At 41.0% G+C, this 26441-nt stretch overlaps 1 protein-coding gene and 1 long non-coding RNA gene across 3 annotated transcripts in view; one reads left to right on the top strand and one right to left on the bottom strand.

Moving 5' to 3' along the window:
• LOC110563224 (uncharacterized) overlaps positions 1-17456 on the bottom strand; it is a 41096-nt gene extending 23640 nt beyond the window's left edge. Inside the window, exon 1 of the long non-coding RNA XR_002477275.2 lies at positions 17171-17456. This is a non-coding gene — a long non-coding RNA (uncharacterized LOC110563224). The remainder of the gene's footprint in view (positions 1-17170) is intronic.
• Positions 17457-17553: 97 nt separating this feature from the next.
• Calcr (calcitonin receptor) overlaps positions 17554-26441 on the top strand; it is a 78417-nt gene continuing 69529 nt past the window's right edge. For both annotated transcript variants that reach the window (XM_060373860.1, XM_021660217.2), the window contains exons 1-2: positions 17554-17657; positions 17841-18000. The gene's annotated coding sequence lies outside the window, so the exon portion shown is untranslated. The remainder of the gene's footprint in view (positions 17658-17840; positions 18001-26441) is intronic.

Genomic DNA, 26441 nt, shown 5'->3' with positions numbered 1-26441 from the left:
TCTTGTTTACCTTCCTCCCTGAACACATGGTTTTTCCCATCCACTTCAACTGTTCTGGTACGTACCTGCAAAGACTGCAGTGCTCAGAGTCCTCCGCAGGAATACCAGTGACCTCTACTGCTCGCCTCTGTATAATCTCCCCATAGCCCTCCCCTTGTGTAATGCTCACCAGTAGCCTGAGGGGATTCTGCTAGGGATCTGAATATCATTTCACCTAGACAAAGAGCAAGTGTGCTCTTTTTCTGTTGTCCTGTGATTGTAAACAAAATGTCATGGAGATAATTCCTATCCAAGCTGTCATGATTATCAAGGAGGGGAGCAGGGCTTGATAAGGGCCCCTACTCTCCCCCTACTAGACTCAACAACTCTCAGTGAAAATGGGTTTTGGCAGGTCTCAGTCACAAGCAATTGTGAGATTTCCAGGGAGTCACTAATACTAAACCTATATACAGACGAACGTGGATATAAGGAAGAAACACTGAAAACTTCATGTTAGAAGGGGCCAAAAGCTGACAAATGCAAGTTAAAAATAATGATGAAAATCCAAAGCATAAAAGCACAAGTTGCTGTAGAAGTCAATTGAAGTGGGACAACTCCTGTTTAGTGAGAAATACAGGGACAGATGTCTGTGACGGGGGTGAGGCATGTGGCTGGTGAATAGGCTTGAAAGGGTTTCGTAAAGCAAGTTATGTGCTTGGAGAGAGGAGTTTTGTCACGGCAATAACGCCCTAAAGAGTTGAGGAGTTTTGCCGTTGTAAACTCCATGAGTGCTTTTATTTTGAATTAAATGGTCTCATGGCTACACTGTAATTCTGCAACTGGTAAACAGGAATCTATCTTATTAAGAGATTTAACTCCAGAAGGATAAAGTTGCAGAAATTCCCATTAAAGGCTTGGGGAAAGGACTCGGGGTACTGTGAAATTCTTGATGGTAAGGCAGCAGCGGGATAATTCACTGATCGTGGTAAAGGCAGCAACCTTCCTCCTCCCAGCCCATCCTCTCTTTTTGCTGTCAGCAACAGAACACTGTTGTATTTAAGTGGACAGTTCTAGTGAAACAATCATATTTTGCAACTTTTCTTACTAAAAGGTGGATCTCTTGTAACATGAAGTAAACAGAAAATGTATGAGATTGCACAGAACTATGGTCTGCCTCCAAGAACTCTAATAACGTCAAAGCAGAAATAAAAGTGGGGAGGAGGTGCTAGGTCCGTGATAGCCCGGTAGACCATAACAACAGCTAGGTCACCTCACTCACCTCTGACATCTCCATGAGTAGATTAAGACTTGCCTTGTGTACTATCTCACTGCTTTGGGGTTTTTTTTCAGCTTGTGTGACCAACTCTCAACACAACCAAAATAGGAGTGTGACATTCAATAATCATTTGCTTAGGATACTGTTTAATACCAAATAATATTAAGTTGGAGTTGAAGTGAACAGTGATGCAAGTAATTCAAATAATTTAAAATTTAAATATGGAGCTTATCACTAAACTTGTCTATAAATATCAAATATACTTATTTAATAGCAGAACTAGGAAGAATGGACCAACATTAAGTGACAATAGATTTAAAAATTACCATAATTTTCTCTCCATTTCTAGGATTTCATACTGAGAAGACAAGTGATGCTTTATAAACAAAACAAAACAACAACAACAGCAAAAAAAAAAAGTGTTCAGCTGTAACGGAAACATAGGAAGCCATTTTATTTTCCTATTTTCTCTGGTGTATATAATTCTCTTTTAAATTGTATTGCTAAGGAAATTGTACTACTTCTGAAAGTGGCAAGATTCTGGAGAAGAAAATTCATTGTAATCTGCTATATGTAAAATTAATAATGAAGGAAATACAAGCTGCGAGAATGAATATATGAATGTTAGACACCCTTCCCAAAATAATGCTATATTTGGTTTCCTCTCCTGTCTAGGCCAGTACCCATGATATAATTTCTATGTGGAACTCCACGTATCCTTTAAAAAGTGGTCTTGCTAACTAGAAAAATAAAAATTTAATCCATGATAAAATCAGGGTAAGTTCAGTTTCTGTCAAGGAGTGGAGAAAGGAGAAAGGAGCCTCCCCCCTCCACCCAGAAACCCCCTTGGCCTACAAAAGGAACAAACCCATTTCTAGCCTCACTCTAGTCAGAAAGCATCACTCATGCTCTTAGTCTTTATTAATAATTGTTGGCAATCTATCTAAACCTGCAGTATTAATCATTACCTGTTTAGAAATGAGTCCCTCAGGGCTGGAGATGTCTCTATAGTTTATTCACTTTCTTCCTTTCTGGAGAATCTGAGTTCTATTCCTAGCATTGACATGGGGCAGCTCTAAGCTGCCCAAAACTCCAGTTCCAAGGGATCTGACACCCTCTTCTGGCCTCTTTGGACAGACAGAGACATACACATACCCTCAGAAGAGCCAATTAATCACCCATAAGTAAAACAGATAAATCTTTTTTAATTAATGTATTTATTTATTCACTTTACACATAATAGTAGCTCCTTTCTGCTCTCCTTTCAGTTACACCCTCTCCCCCTCTTTTTTTCAAATTTTTAAATTTATTTTAATTTATTATTTATTACAATTTATTCACTTTGTATCCCAGCTGTGGCCCCCCAATCACTTGTCACCTCCCAATTCCACCCTCCTTCCCTTTTCTCCCCCCAATGTCTCTTCCCTAGTCCACTGATAGGGGAGGACCTCCTTCCCTTCCCTCTGACCCTAGCCTATCAGGTCTCATCAGGACTGGCTGCATTGTCTTCCTCTGTGGCCTGGTAAGGCTGCACCCTCCATGGGGGAGGTGATCAGGGAGCCTGTCACTAAGTTCATGCCAGAGACAGTCCCTGCTCCCCTTACTAAGGAACCTGCTTGGAGACTGACTCTGTGGGCTACATCTGAGCAGGGGTTTTAGGTCCAATTTAAAAAAGGGGTACAGAGCTAAACAGAGGATCCTCAATAGAGGAATGTCGAATGGCAGAGAAACACTTAAAGAAATGATCAACATCTTTAGTCATCAGGGAAATACAAATCAAAAAGACTGAGATTTCACCTTACACCCATCAGAATGGCTAAGATAAAAAACTCAAGTGACAACACATGCTGGAGAGGATATGGAGAAAGGGGAATCCTCCTACATCACTGGTGGGAATGTAAACTTGTACAACCACTTTGGAAATGAATTTGGCGCTTTATCAGAAAATTAGGACTAATGCTACCTCAAGATCCAGCTATACCACTCCTAGGCATATATCCAAAATCTTTTTTTTTTTTCAAGTCACAAATGATCTTCAGGACCCATTTGGGCTTAAATTTTGTACAGAAATCCATTATCTTCACGAGTTTGCCAATTGATTAAATATGAAACATGACAAAAAAAATTAAATACAAAAAACGTTCTTACCCTGCCCAGTTCCCAATTCACCAACCGGTATACTCTCTGTCATGGAGGTACCATGATCAACTGTCACCCTGATAGCAATTATCATCATCCTGGCTCTCTCCCTCTTCCTCTTCTTCCATCTCTTCCTCTCCTCTCTCTTTACCACCCCCCATTACCAAATGGATTTATTTCTGCCACATAAGCAAAACATCACCTCAGCCTTTCCATTGTCTTTGCCAATAATCTAAATTAACAACTGCCGCACACATCTCCATCCCGACGCCTGGGCGTGTTTTACCTGGATGTCATTCTTCCTATCTCGCTCCCTCAAAGATGAAAATGACTACAACTCAGATCTGACCAAAATTAACCTTTCCTTCTTTAAAAGTCTTCAAAGATAATCTACCTGAGACTACCTCTAGATTTTCCCCTCTTCTTACTTATTTCCAATGACCTTACACTCTACTGACATGAAGAAATTAATTTTTTAAAAACACAAGACGCACGCATGGGAATGCTGACTTGCAGGGGACTGTGAGGAGTGGACTCCTTCCCTTGTCTGGTCATGTAGGCTGCACTGTGCCTCTCTGGCAAACCCCCCCCCCATGGCTTGCACATCTATTAGGATGCTTACCTCTTTTGAAAGACTTAACTTTTTACTTCTCTTCCTTCTGCTAGTAGTCTGAGTTATTTGAGAGGCTTATTTTTTTACATCTTTTTACATCTTTGGTATATGATATTTGCCTTTTACACAATAGGCATTTGACTTTCAGGAATTTGGAAAAATTCTCCACTATTTTAGCTTTATTCTCAAGGCGATGTCTCGGAATGTGTAAATAGTCAAACCTGGGAGCTACTGATAATAGTGTGAGATTTTTATATCACATAGTAAATAGACTATGGCTCTTAATCACCACCCTAAATTTTAATTAGAGTGTAACCCTTTTCCAGTTAGTTAGGTTTGCAATTGGTAAAGTAATCCAGTTTTGGAAGATAAACAGCTTTTATGCATGTATATGTATGTATCTAGTGTGCATGTGTGCTGTAAGAGGACAATGATACAGTTTTCAAGCCATGGAGGTTTTGAAATTCCTTCTCTCATAAAGACTTGACCACATTACTTTTCTAATATAGGAAGACTCCTCTGAAGAAACAATGGGACTTTACTTATTGTCATTAAAGTGGCAAATATTAAATAATTTAGAGTTATTTTTCCTTTTCTCTATCCAGTTGTTTCCAGATTACAAGCACCCTTTTTGAAAAAATTTAAATATTAAAAGAGTCTAACACACGGCTTTTGGTCTTCCTAAATAATTTACTTCAGTATGAGCAAATGATCTGAAATTGATGCCAAAAACAACAGCAGAAACGACAGAGCTCCTATTCCTTCAGATGTTGGACTCTCTGCTGTTGGCTTACAGGAGCTGTTTTTGGAGCCCTGTAGCAGAGGTGGCCACATTTTACAGATGTGCAGAATCTCTGGAACTGCTGGCATGATTCTGAAGGTTTGACCACAAGAATCTCAGACTCCAAGACGAAGGAGCCAGGCTGTTTAGCACACTCCTCCATAAGGAGCTTCCTTGGGCATCCGAATTAGAATAGACTTCGATAGTTTGGGGGGATTGCTTTTTGGTTAACTTTGATAAATGCCACACATGCATGCAATTTGAGCATATTAATTCCTGTTCTTCCTCTAACTCCTCCTAGATCCAGCCCCACCTTCCCACTCACTCCCAACTTCTTGACCTTTTTTTTTTTTTTTAATAGCTCTCTGAGTCCTGTTTGTACTGCCTACACACTCACAGGACTCATAGGCGTGGGACCATCAACTAGAGCATACTGGATGCCCCACCCTTACTGAAAACCCACTTTTTCTCTCCAGGAAGCCATCAGCTGTCAATGGCTCCACGGCAAAGATTGGGGCTCGTGTGCCTCTCTCACTCTTCCGTGATGGAATGTTTAACAGCTATATTCTCTGTAGGAAGCCACTGGAGCTTCTGGACTGCATTGGCCCTTCAATGCCCAGAGGGCACTTCTCTCTAGTCCTTGCTGAACTGTGGCACCAGCAATCTTTCTGCCTCCCCTTCGAGATGTGTGTTCGTATATGTGTGTATGCGCGTGCTTGTTCCGTACATGTAACAGTATGTAGGAGGAGGTCAGGGGTCAACTTTGGGTGCCATTCTTCAGGCATTGGCCACAATGTTATTTGAGACAGAGCAGAGTTGGCAGATTAGACAAGGCTAACTGGACAGAAAGCCACAGGGATTGGCCTGTCTCTGTGTCTCCAGCAATGGAATTATAAGCTGTGCAGGACTGCACCCCAAGTTTTTTTTTTTCCTGTGCGTCCTGGGGATTGAACTCATGTCCTCCTGCTTCTATGGCAAGCACTGTATCAACTGAGACAACCCCCAGCACCATTTTTGGATCTTGATTACACCTTTTTAAAATTACTTTTCAGAGGAGTCATATATTTTTGCTGTTAATTCTTAAAAGTCATTTAATGACAGGATCTGTTCGAACTTTCCAAAGAAATGGAGAAAATAGTGGACATCCATAAACCGATGACCTAGATTTGACAGGTGCTAATATTTTTTTTTTCAAAAAACACCTCCAAATTTAATGATTAAACTCCATTATGATATTCTTAGGTCTCACTTACTGACTTTTCATCATCTTTCACCTAACTAGTGGTACACAAAAGGCTAGGATTGCTTAGTACAGATGCACCTCAGTGTAACGGTGATTTAAACGGAACTTCTTTTGACTAGTGACTTGACAAGCCTTAAAAAGTAGATTAATTCAAAATTTATGAAACCATAGTGTTCAGAACAGGAATTGGTGAACTTTATCTCCACAAGGTGAGCTGTAAATATTTGAATTTGCTGCAGCAGCTACCTGCTCTGCTTCTGCGGTGCCGGGGCAGCCACAAACAATAGACAAATGAGTGAACGTGACCATATCCCCCTACAACCTTATTTACAAAACTGACGGCAGCCAGATCTGGCCCATAGGATGCAACCTGCTGACTTCTACGCCAGGCAGCTCAGACAGCACTATTTAACTTCATTGAACAGCTACCTAAAGCACAGATACATATATAGTAAAATATAAATATTAATTGCAATGGCTTTTACTAATCTCTCTGGAAAAGATCAAAGTGTTCCTTAGTATCCACTGTGTTCTTGTTTTATAATAGTATAATTTACATTCATAGTAACTTGGATAATAATAAAATTTTCCCTGTTCCTTTGCTAGTGAACATAACCATATGGCTATAGTCCAGGCAGGATATTTTCTATTTTCTATTATATATATATATATATATATATATATATATATATATATATGCATGTATGTATATCATGTCTATATAGTAACAAACAAAGCCAGAAGAGGGTATCATGTCTCCTGGTACTGCAGTTACAGACAGTGGGAACCCACCGTGTGGGGATAAGAATCAAATCTGGGTCCTCTGCAAGAGCAGCCAGTGCTCTTAAGCTCTGAACCATCACTCCAGCTCCATCTTGTAAGGTATCATCATCATCATCATCATCATCATCATCATCATCATTTACCATTTATTCACTACATATCCCAGTGATAGCCCTCTTCCTCCTCTCCTTGCAGTCCCATTGTCCCTTTTTCTCCCTGTCCCTTTTTCCTTGACACTGATGGAAAAGCCCTCCCCTACTGTCTGACCCTAGCCTATCAGGTCCCATCAGGACGGCCTGGATCCTCTTCCTCTGTGGGCTGGCTAGGTCAGCCCACCAGGAGAGAAGTGATCAAGGAGGAGGCAACCTAGTTCATGTCAGAGACTCTCTTATCCCCTTACTGGGGAACCCACATGCCGACTGAGCTGTCTATAGGCTACATCTGAGCAGGGGGTCTAGGTCTTCTCTATGCATGGTCTTTGGTTGATGCATCAATAAGTTATTAAGTAAGAAAGAAACAAGGTGGTTTCTGGAACATTCTTTAAAAGAAAATTATTATATAGTTTTTGGTGCTTTTTCCTTTAGCTTCCATATCATTTAGTTTAAAATGTGGTTTTTGGTCCCAGAAGTTTTTCACTCTTAAGGACCTGGGCTTTACCTTGACAATAGATAAAAAAAATGGGCTGGAAGAAGTTCAGATTTATGGGGACTTTGTATAGGCAGACCCTAGTAGCAATGATTCTCTTGAGTATCCATCTCCATATCTTCCTTGAATAAAAAATAAGCCTTAATATCATCACTCTGTGATCATTTGTAGTTCTTCTGTTACCTGCAGCCACATTTAACTCCCGTGGCTAGATTAGGTCTCACAGAGTAGGCAATAATGCAAGACGTTAAACCATCCAACGTCAATATTCTGGGCTAATGCAATCCCCTACCTTCTCAACCAGATTCTGCAGTCTCACTTCTTTTCATGATATGATGGAACTTTCTGGAAAATTAACCACTATCTATGAAATTATACATTTTAAGAATGTGAAGAAATTAAAGAAAAAGTCAGTCTACTGTCTGCAATTGTTCAAAGCAAAACCCTGAAACTGCTTCAGAAATGCAATTATTTGTAGTTTGTTAAATCTGGTCAATATTAATATCTACAAGCAGATTCAGGCAAACACCAAAATTTCCTGTGTGTTTTGCTCTAAACGCTCATGCCTGTTACCCTGGAGAACGGCTCTCTTTAGCTGTACTGGCAGACGCTATCTGTGCACAGGTGTCAGTAGTTGTTATTCATGCTTCTGTGTTTCCAGCTGGAAAAAGAGACTGCAGAGTGAGAAAAAATCTGCAAAGAGTTATCAGATTGGTGGGGAACCTTGTGTTCCACACCTCTCTGAGTTTCTTGTCATATACATTGTTAGGCAGAGCATTCTGGGTTCAGAGTAGTTCATTTCACATCATTTTATATAAAGCACTTTTATTCATCACATCCTGGACAATGGCTAGAGGAGTTGCATTCTAAAGGGAATTGCAATCTCAATTGAAATGTAACTTAAGAAAAGAGAAAGATGAGCAGATACCGTTAATATTTCTTACATGGAAAAACAAACGGGAGAAAAGAACCAGAATGCTAATGTTGCTTATCTCTGTGAGGTTAGAAGCAATTCATTCCTTCCTTGTATTTTCTAAATATACTGCAAAGTGTATCATTCAATTTCCTGAAATGCTTTATTAAATAAACAAAATAGATATGAGAGTGAAAAATATTAGGAAAATCACTATGGCAAAAGAAAAAAAAATCGCCCGACAATTCTCATTTATCTTTATTTGGGGAAGACAGCAAAGTCATAGCTGCCTCAAAGACCCCGTGAGGCCACAGTCTATTTATGCTGGTGGTCCGGAGACACCTGTGTAAGTATCCTTTAGGTTCCTTCGTCTCTCGGTTTTCTCCTCTGTGCAATTGTACCTGGGCATCGAAGCTGATGAAAAAACTGAAAACTGACGTGAGAGCACCTGGACGTCAGTTTCCAGCTGACGAATGATCTGTGCATATCATTGTTGCAGCAGACGTCAGTCAGTTCAGGAAGTGCTCTGTGGAAGCACACTGATGTGTGTGTGAGAAACCAAGATGAAGCAGACAGCGCTTCTGCCTCCGTGGAGGTCGCAGCTGAGCCAGACTGGTAAGAATCATATCAAAGGAGTGATAATTCAATGGTCTCCACTGAAGACATAAAAGAATGTTTACTGGGAAGTTTTAAGTTATGGAAGGCAGAATATTCCACTGTAATGAAATAAATACATAGTCTGACAAAGAAAACAAGAATCCTGAATTCCAGGGTTAACTGTTGCAACTGTTATGAGCTAAGATACGAATTCTCTCTGAATTTCAGAGTCAACTTTTGCAGTTAGAATATTCCAGTCTAATGAGTAAGAAAGAAGCATCTGTGAACTGACCTAATGCTTTGTGAATGAACTGGTCTGTAACTGGACCTAACGTCTTTAATAGCCACAGTTGAAGCTTATATGTGAGAGTGAATGCACATGTGTGAGCATGTGCTTACACGAGTATGGAATATGCTATAAAAGATACCATAATTAACCCTGTATTGTTTGTATGATACAAAATGAGCTACTGTCTTTCCTGTTTGCCTATTGAGCAACAGAAGCATAGAAATGGTAAAGGAGGTTTCCTAAAGTCACAGGAAGGTGAATTTTAGGGAGCCTTTCAATGGCTTCGGAAATTGCACTTAAAACAATATAGTAACCTGTACATTTCAGAATGATAGCCAAGCATGAGCAAAGGAACAGAAGTAGATAAGCAAGAAAGCGGGGAGTGGGAGAAGAGCAGCAGATGACCCTAGAAACAGTAAGCCCTAGATATACGAACTGAAGTCACTATGCGAGACATTGATTCAAATTCTGAACTATTATTATAAATATTTAACCATCTACAAAGTAAGGCCAAATTCAATGTTCCTCTCGGGGTTGATACAGAGATCGAATAAAACAGTGCTGAAACCTGTTCATTGGTGTCTGACAGGTGGTGACTATTTAATGAATTGAAGCTATTATTATGATTGGACCAGTGCCTCAGACTGGCCAAGCCAGGCGCATGTGGAGGTAAGAGGCAGACAATAATTACCACAATGGCATTATAACCCAGTCTCGAAGAATCACAGTGCCTTGCCAGGAAGTTTGGAATGCTATAAACTGGTGGAATGTCTCAAGGAGACTTCATCCCTGCCGGTATTAAATGGAATACCTGCTTAAACATTTACTCAGTAATCAGAAAAAAAGGTGGTAACTGCATGACAACCATAAGCTAAGGACATGGCTCATAAACGTTCATAAAAACATAGAAAATATGCCATATTCCTATACATGGACACTAACTACCCAGTTATCAGATTACTGAAAATTCTAGGTCAAAACGTACATCATTAAATTCGAGAAGTGTCACTCTCTACAGGCCTGAAATTATGAATGAAAAAAAAATTTAAGCAAGAAATGTTGAGCTCCCGTTATTCATTTAACATCCGAAGGTTAATATCATATTTATGACCTCTGGTTTTGAGGAACTGAAAATGTATTCAGACAAGAAAAAGACAGAAAAACACGACCTAAAAATGTAGAAGTCTGAATTCAACTCAGTTGAACACTTATAAGCTAAAAATAAAAGCAGAACACAGCACATTTGGCAATAAATTATCAATATTTGTTTAATATGGGACGTGCTTTCCATGTTGCTAAGAAATTTACATACTTTATTTAATCTCTATAGCATAATCACATAATTACTACTTTCGTCGCACTATTAGATGAGTAAACTGAGGCTCAAAGAAATTAAGCAATTTGTTTTCATGCACAAAAATAGTAAATGGCTTGAGACGAGCTGGAAACTGATATTTGCTGCTCTATTCTTTCCTGAAAACCGACAACATTATCAGCCTCCTCTAACCACAGCTCAGGAAACTTCACCACTGAGCTACCTCCATCGCCTATGAGCAGCACACCCACTGTGAACCCCGAAACCAGGAATGACAAGGACAACAAATCCCCCCCCTTGCCATCAAACTCTGATAATAAAATCACCCTACCGCCTCCATCGCTGCTGGGTGGGCATCAGCCATGCCCTCTCCAACATTTCTTCCACTCAAAAAGACTAGTTTCTTTAAAACCAAATCTTCTAAGAATAAATTCTGTTGATAAAACCTCTAATAAATTTCTTTCCCAGCTTCCTGCAATAGGAAGCTGCTCCCATTCAAAGCAATAGTATAGTTCTCATTTTTTCCACCCATAGATAATTTCTGTGCTATTTTTGTGACTTAAAAAAAAAAACACAGACTTATTCCCATTTCATGGGGTCATACAACATTGTATCTTACAGGCTAGAACCTATTTACAAATTTTAAATGAATGCAGTATCTAAAACAATGCATCTAGCTGAGGGCGATAGCCAGAATCCCTACTTTGCAAAAGGTGAGCTACAAACCGGCATCAGAAACATGCGAACCTGGCAGAAATTCAGAATCTGGGTCTGCTGCCCAACACAAAGTTTAGGTCTGTTGGTGCACACCTGTAATTCCATTGCACAGGAGTCATAGGCAAGAGGATTCTTAGCGCTTGCTGGCCAGTCAGCGTAGCAGATTCTGTGTGCTCCAAAATCATTAAAAGAGAAGGTTTCAAATAATTAAGGTAGAGAATTATTAAAGAAGGCACCTGAAAAAAAAATTAAAAAAAGAAGGCACCTGGTGTCACCTGCTCACCTGCTAGCCTCCGTGAGCCAACACGCCCACCCTCTCACCCCCAACATGTGGAGAAAGAAATACAAAATCTCAGAGTCCAACCCTAAGGTACCAAGGAGAGTCCACGTTTTGTCAGGATCCCCAAGTAGCTTGGAGCACTTTAAAACTTAAGCAGCACTGAATTAATTCCTTTAGCTAAATCTAACCTTCTGCACAAAGTAGCCATTAAGTTCGTCCAGTATCTCATGAGACACCTTAATTCAGATTCGCAAGACACAGAAATATTTCCTTTTCAAATAATATTTTAGAGTAGAGACGCTTTCAAGAAGCTGGGGATCTAGCCAGTCCATCACTGAGAGAGAAAAGCTCAAGCAAGCATCTTTAACAAGGGAGAAGGCAGAATCTGGTCCAATAGGGATTTTGAAACCTGCGGAAAATCATCTGAAAAGGTGTCGGCAACAAGGAGAAACACAGACAGCAGATAGAATGTGTTCTTTAAACAGAGCAGTGATGAGGAGGACATGGAAAAATACTGCCCCCTTTGAAGTGGAGAAGGCAGGCAGAGCTGGGAAAAGCTGGTAACGGAAGGCGTGATTTCCCTCTCTCCCTTGGTATATACAGTAATCAATTTACTTTCTGTAATCAGTTTTGGAGAACGGCAACCTGAGTGACCGGTGCGGTTCAGGATCACCCCAGGGATGAAATGCATGTCTTTTTTCCTGTCCCTTCCTGCCATTCAACTCTCTCCCTATCCCTAGTCCAGGTTTTTCTCTTAAGGCTGGAGGATCTGCTTTTCTTTTCTTTTTTTTTTTTTTTTTTGCAATTTCTGCCTTTGAAAAATCTGTACACCTTTGTCGCCTTCTCTGAATAAACTCTGTAATTAAGATCTATTTCTGAAATATTTATAGATGCTTGCCATGGGCCTCTTCTGATATTTAGAATCATAAGATTTTTTTTTTTCTTTTACATTATGGAAGCGAGCCTGTGGGAAGCAAAACAGTCTGACCCTGTGCCCTTACAGCCCTGCGTATTTACTCTTTTCCCTCTGAATTCCTACCAGCCAGTACTGGAATTGAGGGGATGGGCGATACCCATCCTTGCCTTTATGCAAACATTGCCATCCGGTCTTTACAAAATGCTGCTGTTGGAAACTGGTTACTTTGTCAAAACATTTAACACGCTCCCATCCGCCGACACACCTGTACAACAGTAATAAAAATGTGCCTTAAACATGAAACATCACATAGCAAGTTTTCAATAAGGAAGAGCCGGTAAAATTCTTGATTTTTCATTATAAAACAGAACGCTAAGAACTCCAGCTATAACAGAACATTTAAGTTTTGGCTGTGGCCGTCGGGGAAGCTGCACGTTCCTCTTTGCACTCGGACAAGATATCCTGACAGTTTTAAGCTAAAAGGTTAGTACCACGTGAGAGTTTTCTCTGCTAATATATATAACTTAATATGAAGCAGCCTAGGAGGTACAGAAAATCGTGATTACTTATCCACACCTCCTATCTTCCAAATTCCTGAGAACAGACCAAATACAACTAAATTCCAGAGAGCCTTTTACGGAGACACACAGGCTCACACATGCACAATCCTCAAATGAGTAGATTCCTGACCAAATGATATCTTTCGCAGGGGACTGGGTGGGACAGCATGGTGTGAGGCTTTTCCTAAAGGAGGGCACAGGGGGCTCGTCTCAAGGAGAGCCTTCCGTGACGCAGAAGGCAGCACTGCATGCTTGCCTCTCAGCTGTCTGTCAGCAATCTCCTTGATATTGTCAGTATCTGAAATTAACCGCCGCCCGTCTGCTTATTGTCACCCACCTCCCCCCTCTAGGATGTAAGCTCTTGGCACTCAATTATTCATGTTTTCTTAAATGAATGGATGCATACATTTGTTGTTGCAGACTCCCCCCCCCCTTGGTTCCTGGGTTTCTCTCTGGAATTCTCTTTATAAAACAGGAAGTATCTATTTCCCAACTTCATCAGACATGGAATAATTAGTTTCCATTACTACTCAGTAGTGTGTGCCCTGCCACTGCCTTCTACCCTGGGTTATTTATTCACTGAGTTAACTGTTAGCCCAAGTAAAGTTTATACTAAGTATAATTAGGAAAGACATTTCTTAGTTCACACGGAATTTGTTGTTAGGCTTTGCTTTGGTTTGTTTTTTTTTGTTGTTGTTGTTGTTGTTTTCTGCTGCCAGGAGATGCGTTCTTTAGAGAAATACAACCGTGAGGCACCCTGTAAAGATGCACCCACTCCATTTCAAAAAAAAAAAAGAAAGCATGATCTGTCAGGTCAAAGTTCATACTGTTTCAAAGGGGAAAAAATTATTTTCACCAAGGTGAATTATTATTCTCACTGTCATCCCGAGGTCTGTAAAGCTGAAGAGTAATTACGTACAGGATAATCACCAGCTGCTGTGTGTGGAAGGGCTAAAACAGAAGCACCGCATGCCCTTATATAGACTGAGGGCTTCCTAAGGGTGGGAACTGCACATTACACTCCTCAGGTCCCTGAGGGGTGGCCGGCCCAGTGTATTATGACCCAGGGAATATTAAATATGCATTAAACAGAGTGAAATTGGCTGGGGCGTATTTCAATGCAAGGAAACTTTGCCGATCAGGAATTACTAAAGCTACAGACTAGGTCCCCGAGAGAAACTTTTTGGCTAGATGTCTTTTAAAAAGAGAACTCGGGGCTAAAGAGATTGTTCAATGGATGATACAAAGATGAGGCATTGAGTCCAGAGCCCCCACACCCATTTGCCCAGCAGCTGAAGCCCACTAGGGCAGATCCCACTAGGGCAGATTATGCTCTGGGTAATGAAAACGGGGAGTGTTAAAGACAGAGGTGGAATTTGTCTCTAAAGCAGTTAGCGCGCCCGTCTCCAAACACGGAAGACAAGATTGATAGCAGTGTGTCCCTAAACTCGCAGCTGCCTAATGGACATGTTTAAAGACGGACAGAAGGAGAGCAGAAAACCTCTTGGATAGCCACAGCATTTTGAAATCAAAGCAATCAGGGATAGTTCCAGAAATGTGGGATTACCAAGTTAGGTGACTATTTCCTGAACACCCCATCGAGAAATTCCTTTTATTCAAAGGTTTATTTGCAAATATGAGGCATTCTGTTTGAAAAGCAGCAGCTTATCCCAAATCAAGTTTATAAGTTACTTTGGATTATGACCTATAGGAAGGAATCTATTTTCCTTTGCAGTCCAGTCCAGACATTCCCAGACAGAAGGGAGTCCAAACTTCCGAGCAACCACACTCCGGCTTCGCAGGCATGCTCCATTCTGCTGTGTTCTATTTCATTTCGTTACACTGATTTCAGGAACAAGCAACAGATCCCAGAAGGTTACAGCACCAAGCAAACCCTTTCCTAACCAATGGCCCCCACATCCATATCTGCTCTCTAGGCACTTACTGAGTCCACACAGAAAATATTCAGGAAGCATTAAGACAACAACAGTTACGCTTCTGTGAATCCAAGTGCATCCAACAGGTGCACAGCAATTTCGGTATTAATAAATTAATGTAGCAGGCAAAGTGAATTTAATCCCCTCAATAGACTCAGGTCTCAACCCTGATCCCACCCCGGCTATGTCACCTTCCCTGAAATCTGGTTACAGTGACTTCTCGCTTCTCCAAGATTATTTCTGCCACAATTAGCACCTCAGTTAATAGAGGCTACCTACGCTTACACCATACATGGTTTAATGCTTTATAACATACATGTGCTGTTTTCTTGCTAATTCTTAGACATTGTTTTTTTTTTTTTCTTTTTTTCAATCTGAGTCATGTTTAACCTCATGGCTTTACAAAAACAAGTTCGTCCAATCTGCTATCACAATACCACTGTTATCAATACGAGGACCACTCAGTGACAACAACAAACCAATTTTCTTGAGCTCACTCTATCACTCAGTGCCAGGGCAGTGGTGACACTTCCTTGTCCCAATAATTTTCCTAATCCATTGACATTTCCGTGGTTGGGGCTACAAAAGGGGAATTCTCAGCATCTGGCCCCCAGCAGTTGCTATAGGAGATACATAAACAATTTTAATAATCCTGTGCTCTTTGTATCCAAAGAAGGCGATTAAGGTTTCAAAAAGAATTTTTAAAAGAAGGTTTAATCAGATGTTGGCTGGCTGGCTGCAACTGGGAATTCAGAGAGCCATTGAACCCAGGACAGATGTTAAAGCCCACAGTGAAGATTTGCATCTGAATCCTGAAGTGGAACCTCTCTTCTAATTTTTTTTATATATATATTAGCACAAATTAATTGGACAAATAGGAAATTTCACGTTCAGCTTTTGTTTATGTTACACAGCATCTCTCTCTGCAAAGCCCCTTCTCCCCCGAATGCCCAGCCTCTTTCCTTGCCACATTTTTTTGCTAACAATATTATTGCCACTTCGATCCAGGACATGAAGGGGCCGAAGATTCTTCCCCTGCCCGTGAGGTGGTGCTTTAGGTTTGAATGCAAGATGAGCCACACTCAGCCCTCTGGGTCACCAGACTGAAGGTGGCAGGGAAAGGGAGGGGGCATGGGGGGGAAGGGGCCTGCGAAAATGACCCCCATGGAAATTCTGTTTGGGGAGCTAATTTGTCCCTGGACTCTGTCTTCCACTGGGACAATGAAAGTCCAAAACTACACATATTAGGGGTCTCTCTGGGTTGAAGAGTCAGGGTTCAAATAAGGACAGAAGCACACACTTTTTGTTGTTGTTGTTGTTGTTGCCTGGAGTCACTGATCTTCCAGGGGCGGGACAAGGGCTCCAAGGATGGATGAGCAGCGGGAAAGCTGCAGCCCTTTTCACTAGACACCTGCCCCTCCCTCACCTGGATCTAAGCCCCTAGGCTCTGAGTGCCTAGGAACGCGTTTTGTGCTGCTCTCTGGCTTCCCCCCGCCCCCCATCCCGTCATTGATATTTCTTTTGCTGAGGTGTGTTACTAAGCTCGACGGCTCCTGCCACCTTGCAATCCCGGGACACCCAAGCTAGCTCGTTTTCCTAGCTTTTGCCTGAACGGTCAGGGGGAAAAGTGCCCGCTGATGCCTGGCTGCACCCAGCACCGGACAGAGGGAGGTGGAGGGCAGTCCGTCCTTGCAAACAACTTGCCTGCCTCCCGGGGTGCGCCTGCCAGTCCCGCCTGCGCCCCGCCTGGAATCAGATTGTCCCGGGCTCCCGCTGCCTCTCAGGGAACAAGAGGAATTGTCCTCCACACCAAGTCAGGCACCTCAGACCCTGTTCTTTCCTAGCCGTCCTCACGTCTGTCACCCTAACATACTGAACCAGCAACACCCTCTTAGGTGGAGGGCAAAGCCCTCCCAAATCCAACCTGCACCCTGGGTCGCACCTGCGCAAATCCAGAGGGGTCCCGGGCTTGCCGGACCCTCTGGTCTTTTCTTACCCTCTGCCTCCGGGGTCCTTAGCACTCCAGGTCCTGGTCAGCTGTTTTCTCACGCCCCCACCCTAATTCTACTACCGCACCCCACTACAGACCCCACTCTCCACCGGGTCTCTGGGGCGGTCCCCTGAGCAGCCGCTCTTGGAGCAAGAGTCCCTCTCTCTGTCTGGGGTAGGGTTCTTTGGGAAACTCACCTCCCTACGGAATTTGCATCCTCCGGGGGGGAAGGGGCTGGACTCCCAGAAAGCTGCCTCCAGGGACCGGGTTACGATCACTCAGCCCAATCTGTCGACCCCCTCTACTCCCTCCCTACTCAGGGTCTAAGTGGGGGTCCCTCTCTCCTGCTCCCCGGCTCTCCGAGCGAGCGAGCGAGCGAGCGAGCGAGCGCTGGGGGTACTGGGGACTCCTCGGGGTGTGGAGCAGCGGCAGCGAGCGCAGCCCCTCTCCCGCCGGGGGCGCGGGCCCTCCGAGGAGCTCGGAGCGGCTGCTAGCCCCTCCCTCCGCGGGCTGGAGGGGCTGACGTGGAGGGAGGGTCCGGGCGGGGCTGGCTCTGCGATCGTCCGCCCCCCGTCGGCTGCGCGTGGGGAGGAGGGCGGGGGTGGAGCGCACCGAAAGGGACTTAAGTCGGAGAAGTTTGCGCACAGCCTCATCTCGGGGAGAGCAGAGGCAGGCTCCGCTAAGGTGAGCCTCCCGCGCTCCGGGGAAGCAGAGAGCGGCGGGGAAGGGACCCTTGCCTCAAGCCTAGCCCACCACCCTGGGCTTTGACCCTCTCCCTTAAGGAAGGCTTGAAGGGTCTGGAAATTGGGAGGTGGGCAAGAGGGAGTGCTCCCAGGACTAATCCAGTTTGCTCTCCCGTCCAACTAGGGAAGCCAGCCCCCCAGACCCTGGGTGGGCTGCACCTTGCGGACTGCAGACCCTCCTGGTTGGAGAGGTGCGCACTTCCGCACCTCACCCTGAGGTTGGTGAAGCCCGAGATCCTGAGAACGCCTGAGCTGTGCCCAGACACCCAGTAAGAGAATTCCTGGTAAGAAGGGGCTTGGGGGGTGGGTGGGTGGGTGAGAGTGGAATTTAAAGATTTGGGGGTCCCGGGAATAGCTAGAGGTGATGATGAGAATGATACTTTGGTGTTTTGTGGGGTTTTTTTATTGCAAAATTCTAGTTTGACTGTGGTGTTAGTGGATTTCTGTCTGGTAGGGTCTACTTTAGTCTCCGTTGCTACACTTTGCCATGATTAGGGGAAAAAATAGGTGTCTCTGGAAGGTGTTGGAGCTTACAATTTTGTGTTGAGGAGCTCTCTGGTTCCCTGTGAGTTTTATAATATTATTCATATGAATTTTCTCTCAAAAGTTTTAGTCTCCTATTTTATGAAGTCTAAAAATTTCTGGGCTTAAAGTTGTGGCTTTTTTCCGAATGTATGTTCAGTGTAACAAGTATCGGCATCTAGGGGATGAGCTGTCTTGTGCTCGGTCTAGGACTGGTCTTGGAATTGAGTACAGTAGTGAATGGGTTTGCTTGTTTGGTCATGTTTTACAAAGAATTATTTTCCAACAATCATTTATGCATAGCAGCCATTCTTCACACCTATTAGGAAAAATCTGTTGTGTGCATAGTTTCCAAAAGAGCCCTCTATTTCATGATGCTCTTTCCAAGCCTGGGTCAAGAAACGTTTCAACAAATTAATTCCTCTTTTCAGGGCAGTCATTTTTCTCCCCGAGGTCCAAGGAAATCCACTGTCAAAAATCAACAATGCAAGTAGATTTGTCACCTATCATGTCAGCTTTGTTTCTGAAATCTACCTGAAAGTTCTATATACCTTTAATCTAACAGTATATTGTACGTCAGAAAAAGGAGGCATGATCTCTAGATGCCCAGGACCACCTTTGTGGTTTAAGTGATCCCGAGCAAACCTATCTTTTCAAGGATAGTTGTTGAAATTATTGGGCAACTGGGAGAAAAATGTTCAAAATAAGCTAAAGGTTGACCACGCAGGTCCTGAAACTAATCTTAAATAGCTGCGTGCCAAAGTTCCAGTGTCTGAAATGATAATAGAAGACAAATATTTTTTGTCTTCAAGCCGGTTGACTTGCCGTTAAGGGCAAAGTGGTAATGCTTTTAATGTTATGCCATTTATTAAGCATGATGTGTAATAGCTTGTTCGTGGACTAATATACCTTCAGTAGTTAGATAACTCAGCTTTAAGAAGTTGGAATTGCTGGTTTCATATGCTTTTTTCTTTCTTTCTTTCTTTTTTTTATGAGAGGAAGTAAGGTGACCGGGTTGCAAAGCCCTCCACTTTGCTGGTATTCACATTCATTTCCATTCTGTTTTAATAGCCCCAAACAACCCTTGGGCTGGAATTTGTTTTGGTTCAACAATGGCTCTAATCTACTGTTAATTTTAAGAACTAACGCCATCGAGTAATATTTGTCATATTGTAAAAATGTTTGTTTACTGACCACGCCAACACATTGAGTAAAGTAAACATAAATTGTTCATTATATGATCCACGAGAAGACGCAACATGTCTCAAATTGTTTCATGATGCTTAGACTGATATTCATTTCACATAAATATGGCCTCTTTTTTCCATTTTCTTGTAATTTTGGAAGACAGCAGATGAAAAAAGATAGCCTTTGCTTCAAGCAATTAAAGAAACAAAATTATATATTAGTATGCTCATTGCGTGGCATCTCTGTTCTTCATGAACACCCCTTCCCACATTCTTGCAATGTGGATTTGAATGAAAAAATAATATATTTTGTTGGTGTTTATTAACATAAAGGTGAAGTGAGCCTGAGAAGCCGGTGATGCTTTCCTGAGAACTTGAACCCGTCTTCTCAACTTGAGCCACAAATTAGAATTTTTGTTTAATGAACGACAGAAAAAAAGAAAGAAAGAAAAATACATGCCCGACCCTATGCAACCTAATTAAATCAGAATATCTGGGGAAGAGGTCGTAGGTTGATGTATATCTTTAGGTGATTATAACATGCAACCGTGACTGATAAGAATCAGCTGATACAGTTTTCCATAAGATTTGATAGAGACTGTTAATGTTGGAAGGTCTTGCTGAACATAAATGCTATTTATTGAATTGCTGGTCTGATCTTTGGATTTCATTGAGCCTGTTAATGTTGAAGGATCTTGATGAAAATAAATGTCATTTGTTGAGTTGTTGGTTTATTTTTCCCCATGTATGTGATGCATATAAATTGATTTTCTAATTAGAAGATTTTATTCCTTGACGTTACATGCTTAAATCATAACAGATCCCAAAAAAAATATATATATATATATTTTCCCCCAAAACAAGCTATCTGGACATCCAGAAAATGCCTTAGTACATGAACTCTAGCTACAAGAAATGTTTAAAAAAAAATAATGCTTTATGAAGCAAGAAATTTGATTTCTTTTTGCTAAGACCTATATGATATACAATGTGCAAGCATGTATCTTTTGAAAGGGGAAAAGAAAAAAAATTTAAGCCATGCTTCTTGGCATACCAAGTAACATATTCTGGGTGCCAACTGTGTTCTAATATTTTCATACAAATTAGTTTTGAAAAACTCATAATGAGTTTTTGAGGTAAAAACTACTGCCCTTATTTTATATGAGAAAATCATTTATTTATTTATTATTTATATGAGAAAATTTATTTTACATGAGAAAATTGAGGTTCCATTATCCTAATAAACTTGCTTGATGCCACAAATCAAGTAAGCTAAAGATGTAACCAAACTCCTACCTTCTTATTCCGAGTTCAGCTGCGTCATAAAACACATGTTAAGTGAATATTTATATTCTTAAAATTTTAATGCCACCATCTATCTGAAAAAGGTATAAGGTAAGAGCAAAGATTCTGACATAGCTGTGTTCGGGAAGATCTTCTGGCTCCGTCACGTTCGGCTGCACCAATCGGGCAAGTAATTCAACCTTTCTGGGTTATAAAGGCTAAATGTATTTAAAACATTTTATTTAATTAATATGAATTAAATGAATTAACATTTGTAAAGTATTTGGGTAGTTACTTTGTGTCTAGTAGGTTCTATGTAAGTGTTATATTTTTAAATTCCATTTATACACAAGCATGTTGATTATTTATTAAATGCCAACCATTTATTCAAGTCTGATAGAACATAAAAAGTCATATCCCTGTCCTCAAGGGTTTTGCATCGAGTAGAAAATAAACATAATAAATAGACTGATTATTTTGTGCAGAAGGTAACATTTCTTCCATCTTAAGTATAATTAACAGCATGGCTTGGCATATGACAGCTATGCGTTGCGATCTTCCAGAGTTCCATCTGATGAAAAACCAAATGGTAATATTTTGTGTTGTTACAGTGGTCCTAGGTTGTTTCCAATTTCATCAAAACACAGAAAAATCACATGCTTCTGGTTTCAATGTATAAGGTTAGAAAACTGATCTTTGCGGAAGCTACAGAGCTTCAGACTTTGTATTTTTCAAGTAAATCATGGGATTAGACATTGAGGAAGAATTAGTAGAAAATGCTGTTGCTATATGTTCCTTAATACTAGAAATGCAATTTTCTTGAATCAGTTTCCCAAGAGCAATGTGCATGTATGTGTGTGTGTGTGTGCCTGAGCTTGCGTGTTTATGATGTAGTTTTATCTTCACTCCTGGAAAAAAAAAAGTAATTTTTAGAAGAATAGACGTCTATCAAAAGAGCACAGTAAAAGACCCCCGATACCACGCTGGCTTGGAAGACACGTCACCTCTGAGCTGACTCTTCTCCCTAGATTATGCCTGTAGCATCGTTCCAGTGCCGACACCTGTAGGAACATGTGGACACTCCGAGGTGAGAGGCTTTGCCTCAGTGTCCTGTGTATAAGAATAGCTTGGATGCCGTAAACCGAGGAGTTAGCTCTCAGGAAATAAAGCACCAGGTTCACTATTTCTGTAATCAATATTTAACTATGCTTATGCACTTAAAATTTTTTTTTGGCAGTGTGCTCTTCTCTCCCATCTTAACAAATCTGGAGCAGCTTCCAATTTCTGGGGGACGCTAAGCTTTTTAGCCAGCTCTGCAGCCACCCCCTCTTATTATCATTATCAAAATATTTCAATACTCTTCCAATATTTGGCCACATTCCAGTCCCTGTGTCTTGAATTCACAACATGGCCAGAATTATTTTCAAGCCCTGGTCTTTTAATTATTCAGTTATTGCCCAAGGGCAATAACTGCCCAAGGGCGTAGCCCACTTTTCAGAATGCTGTTTAAGATGCTTTGTGATATAAACGTCACCTGCCTTTTTCCCCCATCGATAATAGGGAGAAAACCTCAAAAGCTCCTTAATTCTATTTCTGGAGCTGCAGTCATACTAGGAAAATTTACTCCAGATTTAGAGTCCATCCTTCTCTTTCGGCCTTATGCCCTTGCCTCCTAACCTCAGTTTACATTCTACTTCCTCAAAACTGGTAGTGGGTGGTGGTGTGTGTGTCCATCCATTGCCAGGCTGCTTTGCTTTGGTTTATGTTTCTCCCCACGGTTCTTGTTCCAGGAGCTGTCCTTTATCTGCCTGGGGCTTCAGAATCCAGCATCTCAGATCTAACCTAAGCCCATCCTTCAGAGAACGTTAATTATTCCCTCATAGCACATTTTTTTTTAAATTCTGATAGCATCACTTATATTTTAATACTCGATACATGTTTACAAAAATGCTTATTATGTTTGATCTAATAATATTATGATAAATTACAGTCTCTGGTTTGTGACCACTGGACAGACAAACCAACAATTTCACAGCCAGAGTTACGCACTGCCATAGATGGCCTCGGTGCTCTGAAATAGGAAGCAGGAACAGTTTCTAGGGAGAATATTCTTTTAAAGAGCACGTGAGTTAGCATTGAAATGACAGCATATAAAAAAACTGAATGAAAAGAGAGGAAGATGTGAACTTGTATCACAGAAAAAACAATACTAGACTGCAAGAAAACAAAAAATAAAAAAATAAAAATAAAAACAAAATAGCCTTCCAAAGCTTGAAACAGTGCAGACACCTGGGTTGTCTCCATCAGGTTTGCGGGCCACTAATAACTTATCAAAGTGGCTGACGAGCCACCCGAACTAAAGGGATCGCATTTTATCATGAAGAGTGGAGGTCTTTGAAAGAGCCAATCTAAGGCACAGAAATGATCAAATTTCCCATTTGAATGAATCACTGTTGAAAAAAATAGGAGGAAAATTAGATTGAAAGTAGGATGGACACAAATTAATAGAAAGCCAGCGGCCTTACTGCAGCAACAGAAGGAAAACAAATTAGGGTCACTTTGTCGGGGATAGATTAGGATGAAACAGTCTGGAAATTATTTTAAACATAAAATTTAAAGATTTGGTAAATGATAAAAATTGGAGCTGAAATGAATGAGGGTACTACCCAATTTTTGTGGAATTCTAGGTTTCTGATCCAGGTAAAAGGAGATCTATGACATCATCCACCTGGCATAGACAGACAATATTTTAAAAGAAAGGTATAGAGTTGAATTTGGGGGGAGAAAAGAAACATGATGCATTTTGTTTTATCTACGTGGTGGTGTCATAGAAATAGATATAGAAATTCACATCTGAGAAGACTGATACTAGATTTAAAAATTAGAATAACTTCAGTATAGTTTGTTTAGCGGCTAACAGTACGAAGAAGTTAAAAGGAAAAGAAAAGAAAAAATCAAAGACATGAAATTAAAATGAAAAGCTAAACATCTGAGACATCCTTTTAGGACAGCATTTTGATGAAGGGGACAAATAGAAAACAAGTCTTCCGAAGAAATGAAAGGCCAGTAGCTCCAAGGTAGCCAGAAGAAAAACAAACAGGTCTACCTTTCAGCCTAGGGTGCCTGCTTCCAGGGATGGGAGTGAGACATGAGATGTACAGTCATTTTGTCAGTTTGAAAAGTAGTTAATCACTCATTTTTAAAAACCATACAATCTCAAGTTTGGCTGACGTCCTGCTTATTCTTTCAGGCTTCTCTGAGACAGCCACTGACTCCCTCAAGCAATATGGAATATGGCCTTATATCAGTTTTTTTAAAGTCTCTCCACAAGTTCTGTACACAGGAGAGTGTGCGTGTGTGCCTGCATGCATGTGTGTGTGTGTGTGTGTGTGTGTGTGCGCGCGCATGCACGCATGCACGCATGTGCTCACATATATAATTAATATGTATATTTACTTTTATATAGCATATTCTCTTTTACCATCAGTTCTATGAAACAAACTTTCTTAATCTCTTTATTATGATAAAGATGGAATATTTTCTGGCTGTTTTATGACTTGTCTCTTTTTTGTTATGAGTAAGTGCTAACTTCTCTTCTTCCCATTCAGGGTTAAACAGGGCAGTCGTCTGTTTGTCCAGTCTTCCAAGAAAATTCATACTGGGATGAGTTAAAAGTTATTTCACTTTAACCATAATGATGGCTGGCATTTTTTTTTCCTGAAGTGATTTTTGTCACAGTAAAACTTGAACCTTTATTTTAAAGTACCAATTTGCGGTTGTCCCAAAACTCTCACATGCTTCTCTGTGCTATTTCCTGCAAATCAATAATCCGTTTTCATTTTGAAGTTTATTACACCCAAACTCATGCTTCAGCCTGGAGCCCATGTCAACCTACGGAGCAAAGCCTGCTTTCTTCAGTGAACATTTAAAGCGTCACTCACAGCTCTGAGCCCATCACCTTAGCTAAGCCTGCTGAACACACGCAGCCTTCCTCTCACCTTTCTAAACCACAAAGTAAAGGGTACATCCATTGTATGTGGAGTCTGCAGCCGTGGATTTCTGCATGCATAAGAAAAAAATGTGTTTTGTTTTTGTTTTTGTTTTTGTTTTTTAATTAAAGCTGTACTGAATACGGGCACACTTTTTTTCCATCACTAGTCCCTAAACAATCCAGCCCAGCAAATATTTAAATAGCATCTATCGTAGCTGGAGAGATGGCTCAGTGGTTAAGCCCACATAATGCTATTGCAGAGGACGAAGGTCAGTTCCCAGCACACATGTAAGATGGCGAACAGCTGCGTGTAACTCCAGCTGCAGGGGGCATGTGACGTCACCGGCTTGCACAGGCACCTGCACTCACATGTACATGCCACTCAAGTATACACATTATTAAAAATTAAAACAATTCTTTAAACAGCATTCACCTTATAGTAGCTATTACATACAGTCCAAGAATGATTAAAAGTATACAGAAGTATGCGATTTTGATTACAATAAAATACTATACTGCTTTATATATGGAAATTGATTGTCCAGTTTTTGATCCTGAAACCAATCTACCATGGCTCCTAAAGGACAAGTCTACTTCTGCTTCTTGCACCTAGAATGAAGCCATTCAGGCACTGTGTATACCTTTGTGTGCAAGGGGGAAACAAAAGTTTCCTATTTTTTTTTTCAGAATAAACCAAAACCAGAAGCTAAACGGAAAATCTACCTTCTATAACCTAAGACCTCCGACTTTGGGAGATACAACAAAGTAGTAACAAAGGCAGTAACAGTTCACTGGGGCCTACTGTGTGCTGGCTATAGCACTATTCCATCACTTCTCAGGACACCCTTGCAGTATCCTTGTGTCTTTATATGATATTATTAAGCCCAATCCATAGATAAGGAAGTAGGAATAGAAATTGGCCAAAATTCGTGGATTGATTCCTGAATGCGGCAGAACTGCACCTCAAACCTAAGACCGACTTACCTTGTTTTCTCTGTGTCTCCAATTAATGGCATCTGATGGCGACATAGAGACCTTTAAGGAAAACCTATAATTAAAATATTTATCATTGTGAATGGTCACGTCATGGGGTAGGGAGCGCTTCTTTCCCTCGGCAACGGGTCTTTCTGGAGACCCTAAGCCTGGTATTCCACCCACTGGAGCTACAGGAGCTATGAGTGCCCTTATACCCACATTCTGGCCTTTTGGCACAGCTTGTAATAGCCCAAGCCCCACCTATATTAACAGAATGTTCTAGATGCCTAAATTTATAAGCAGGACATTTTCCCACAGCAACCAAATGTGAAACATAGCATCGATGGAGGATTTATGTTTTGATTATTTGACCTTTTATATAGTCATCAAATGAATTTACTAATTATTAACACATAGCAATTTGATGGCCACAAAACATGAAAACTCTGTTTATTCTTCCATGAAGTTCAAAAGCAACAAGTCCTTATATATGGATATAATGGGGAAATACCCATCTTATAATAAATAATAATGATTCCTAAAGAAAAACTTGGCTATTTAAGGAGATTTTTTCTTTCCGAAGTGCTTTATTATTATTATTATTATTATTATTATTATTAAGTTATTATTATTAAGTCATCGCGGGCAGCAAGGGTAAAGCAAAGACAATTTGTATCGCTGCCAAATTTAATTTTAAATTGACTTAACACATATATTAATTAATTCAACTTTCAGTGTAATCATTTTTCTATCCTTATATGGGACA

This window comes from Meriones unguiculatus, chromosome 21 (genome assembly GCF_030254825.1).
Source record: "Meriones unguiculatus strain TT.TT164.6M chromosome 21, Bangor_MerUng_6.1, whole genome shotgun sequence".
Taxonomy (NCBI): Eukaryota; Metazoa; Chordata; class Mammalia; order Rodentia; family Muridae; genus Meriones; species Meriones unguiculatus.
The sequence above is the reverse complement of the archived record's forward strand: the minus strand, read 5'-3'. Positions and strand labels throughout refer to the sequence as shown.